Here is a 5,053-nt window from a genome sequence, read left to right on the forward strand (position 1 = left end):
ACAAAGAACAAACCCAACTTGCTCTCTCTCGATCAATTCTACACCAAACACCTCCCTTCTCTCCTTCAACAACGCAACCCTAACCCTTTCCTCACAACCACCGAGCTCTCTGATCTCATGCGCTGGAAGCTCACGCGCGGTAAATGGAGGTACTTACTTCATTCACTACTCTTTCATTCATTAGTGTTAATCTTGATTAGTAATTTTTCTTTTGAGTTTTCAGGCCGCGGTTGCTGGAGTTTGTTGAGGCACTTGACGACGTCGTTGTGAGGAACGTTTCTGAGAAGGCGTTTCGGAGTCTTCCTGATTTGAAGAAAGCCGTTTCTGAGATCTGCGTTTTGAAAGGAGTTGGTCCTGCTACTGCTTCTGCGGTTTTGGCTGCTTATGCTCCTCAGGTAGCACCATTCATGTCTGATGAGGTATAATTTCAATTTCAATTTCGTGTTTCATATTATCATTGTTTTTAGACAAAGTTGCCTCTCGGCGTTTGAAAATAATGGATTTGCCCCTCGCCATTAGGAAAAGGGTGATAGATTAGTTCTTGGCACATGAACATTAGTTCATGTGAAGATGATAGTCAAGATATTGATACTTATCATGTTAAGTAGTTTAATCAAACATGTCAAGCCATTTATCGATTCATTTGCCCCGAAGACATCCTCATATGAGTATCCATCTTAATGCCTTTGTCCAGAATGTGCGCACGTATGCGAAGACTAATATGTCTATTTCTTTTAGTTGTGAACATTTTATGAATGAACTAGTCCTATATTCGGTAAAGCAATGGTGAGGATGTATCACGTTCAAAATCTTGAGGGAGACGGACTACTCTGTCTTTGGTGTTTTCAGTCAAGGATGAGATTGAACTTTGAAATTTTACTATTATTAGTATTAGTATCGGTGTCAGTGTTAGTAACAATGTTGGTTTAAGTGATATATGTTTGACTCCCTTAATTAAAGCGTTGGATTTGAGCTTTGTGGACTGAAAACCTTTTGTTGGGTTAACTTCACCATGATATTGATGTTTTGGTTCAAAGAGGATTGTGGAGAATGTTAGTGTTAGTAGGATACATGGTCAAATTGGTTTTAGCTTTACTCAGCCTTTTAGAGATCTTCTGTTTAAAACATCGGTTTGGTTCTTTGATGTGTAAGATATTAATTTTAAGAGATTGAATTGATGTTTACATAGTTTTTGTTGGGCTTAACTGATGGCCATTATAAATATTGAAAAAAATCTTTTAGAAAGCTATTTGTTTTGTGGGGACATATTAGAAGGTTAATTGGATGGATATGTCTTGTATGTTTCATTATTGGCTAAAATTTATTTATTTATTTAATCTTTTCTGGTAAGTGGTAACTATGAGATTATGTGATTGACTGCAGGCTATGGAGGCAGCTCTTGGAAACTCAAAGGATTATACACTGAAGCAGTATCTAATATTTGCAGATAAATGCAGAACAAAGCAAAGGTATTATAGTATCCAAATCTAATATAAAAGGATTGATGTTTGTTGTTTAACTGAAGATTGGAATAGACTTGAATGTGAATATGCAATGCAAATTCCAATGCTTGCTAGTGAGGCCGTGATATTAGTATTAGATCATTATACATTTCATCCATTTTTGGGTTGATGATTTTTCCTCATTAATTTGAGTTATAATATTAAGAAACTTTATGTCTCTCTCTTTTGACTGTGATGAGTGAGATTATATCCTGATTAAACAAGTAGTACTCTTTGCTTCGAAATTTCAATGAAGTTCCTCCTTTGGTTTCAATTTTGGCATCAAGTTGAGAAGCAGAGTAATCATGTTGGGGGATTCGGCTCCTTTTTTGTTTTCCCTGAATATCTGGTGGAAAATTAATCTGCAGGAACTAAGTTCAGAAGGGGATACCTTCACCCCATCAGATGTAGAAAGGGCTTTGTGGAGTTACGCTATAGGGAAGTCATCAACACCCCAATTGATTGAGGATCAAAAGACCAATCCAAAAAGGAACTCTAAAAGAAAGAGGAAAAATTGACATTGCAGCCTATCAACAAATGAGATTGAAACAAGTAATTATCTGTTCTTTCTAGGATCTGCTAGCTTTACTCCCTTCTTTTGGAGGTTCTGTCCGTTGATGCTTATCGAATCGAATATCTTAATATATAAGTTGTGGCTAAGTTAATCATTCTTGTTCGTTGCTAACATTGCTTTTCTTGAAACTTCACTTATGATGGATTAGATGTAATGGTTAATTATATAATTTGGATAGCATAATGTAGTACGTGCAGTAGCTGTTGGTTCATCTGAGGATATTGTCCACAATGAAAGAGTTGCTTCTTGTACAATTTCAGAAACCATAGTGTAGGATGCATAATGAAGATAGGATCTTATTGACAATGTAAGAATCACTTCTTTTACAATTTGAAAAGCATGAAATAGGATGTACATCCAAGGTTTAAGTTCTCACTTCAGAGGATCTTGTCCATAATGTAAGCATACTTACAAAATTTAGCATTTGTAACTAGATATGTTACTGAATCATTTCATATAGCTACAGTTTTTGAAACTTTTATGTATTTTTCACTATACCCCAAAGAAAACCAACAAATGGGGAAATTTTGTTACTTTAACGTGCCTACATTGAAATTTGTATGAGGGTAAAAATGGGGATTTTTTTTTTTGTATGAATTAAAAGTTATGTATAGTTATACTTTATACACACATTCTAACTCACAAAAATTTCTCCCTTTTATCATACTTGTTTTTGTCATTACTCTTTTTGTGGTTGCAGCAAAAAAGACAAGATGTTTTCTTGTTTGATGATACTTTTGTCTGTGTTGTGTAGCACTGTGACCATCTCTAGTGACTTGTATAGCATCTTGAATAATTAAGCAGCAGCAGCATCTGAAACCTGATGTTACAACTTAACAAGAATTTTGCTGACTCATGATTTTCATGTTGAAATGTTTTTGGCTTGTTTTAACTTTAGAGACGTGTTACATGTTCTCAACTTGTTTTCATGCATTGAACTAACACACTGTCTTTATCTGTTTAGATGGTGTGTGGGATTTAGGAGTGATATTTACCTCTACACATCAATATTATACTAACAAATGTGAGACGAAAGTTTGGATAAGGATTAATAAGAGTCGTGTTTCTGAAAGTGGGAGAATTAGTTAGTCATTTTAAAAAATTAGGGATTAAATTGAACTTTTAGGGACCAAAATAACATTAGCTCAGTTAAATTTTAGATAATTGAAATAACCCAAAACGGGAAACAAAGGGGTAAATTCATCTTAAATTGTAATTGCTGGATAGCTTAGTCATAAAAGCCTTTCTGATGGACCCTTTCACCAATAGAGTACATGTTATTGGCTGCACATGTTTACTTTGTTTCTATTGCTTTTTAAAAAATAATAAATAAATAGATAATTGAAAAGGTTTTAACTTACATTGACTCATTTAATGATTGTAAGTTAGTGACATCCTTGGCTTCATTATTCTTTATCATTCTCTTGTTTGGTTTATCTAATCATCTTTGGTGCTTTTTTTTTCAACCCTCAAAAGTTAAAATCATTAAATCATTCAGATTTGTACACTTTGCCGATGCGATGAAGACTTGTTTTCACTTTTTAAGTTTTTATGATCAGTTATGTCTTATAGGAATGAGCCTATTATTTAGGTAGTGCTAATCTATTAGGCTCGTGGGTGGTTCTATTTGTGTCGTTGTGATCTGTCGTGCATGCTTAAGCAAGAAACATCATATTCTTTATGTAGATAGATATAAGATAAAATCAGTCTCAGAAAAAAACAAATAAACCATAACTAAAAATATATAAAGAACATAATCTCAAGTATAACTATAATCTCATTTGTTCACTTGGTCTTTTCTTTAAGAGTTAAATATGGTGTTTTTTTTTTATATTTTGAAATGTTATTATTCAAGCCTTGTATTAGTCAAAATTTCATAGACACGGTTAAGTAAAGTTGCATCAATCATATTTTTCACAGAATATGTATTTTATCGATATAATTATTAGATAACAACAATTTATAGTGAATATTATCTATACAAAATTTTATCAAAATCGGACATCAATAAACCTTGAATTGAAGAATTCTTGTTTATATATATTGTAAACAAATATATTGCGCTAATTCTCAAGTATATAAAAGGATAATATATATGTTATCGAAACTCGTCTCCATTAGATCACTCACATAACTTCAATCTTTCTAGTCATGCCAACATCTTACATTTTGATTTTAATGTGTGCTCGCATCAATTTAACTCAAAATAAAAGCTTTAACTTCCTTTTTGAATATTATTAAGAATTACCTTCTGTCTCCCCAAAACACCAAATTACACACTCAATTATTATCAGTAAAACAAATTTTGGTGGTTAGCTGGTACAAAATTGCATGTGTTTAAGTCTTGATTGGACCAACTCGTGGCCTGTTTTCTGCGACGGATCAAGGCCACAGAACATGGGCATTGATTTATAAGTAGACACATATTCAATATCTTTTGGTGAATATTCGGTTTTATTATACCAATTGATCAAATTATGAACGCTCCATCTTCAGCCACAGTTCAAATAAATAATAATTCACAATTTTATAATCGGAATTATTGGTTCGGAAAGTTTTGTTTAAAATTAAGGGACAGAAAAAAAAATCCCCTAAAGTTGGATCCTTGTTTTTTTCTCTTTTGCAAGTTGAAAAGTACAAAACTATGCATCAATATTCCAAAGCAATATGTTCTTTGTATTGGCATATTAACTTGTGAATGGTGAAGTTGTCACAAATTATAGAACAAGTTCTAAGAGATTTTGCTTTTGACATTTTGTGGTTGAACTGAAACCTCTTAATTTATAATGGAGAGAGGGGGCAAAAAAAAAAAAGGGAAAGTGTTTTCTCTTTTAAAAGTACAAAACTATGCATCAATATTCCAAAGCAATATGTTCTTTGTATTGGCATATTAACTTGTGAATGGTGAAGTTGTCACAAATTATAGAACAAGTTCTAAGAGATTTTGCTTTTGACATTTTGTGATTTTGTGGTTGAA

Source organism: Arachis ipaensis, chromosome B06 (assembly GCF_000816755.2).
Source record: "Arachis ipaensis cultivar K30076 chromosome B06, Araip1.1, whole genome shotgun sequence".
NCBI lineage: Eukaryota > Viridiplantae > Streptophyta > Magnoliopsida > Fabales > Fabaceae > Arachis > Arachis ipaensis.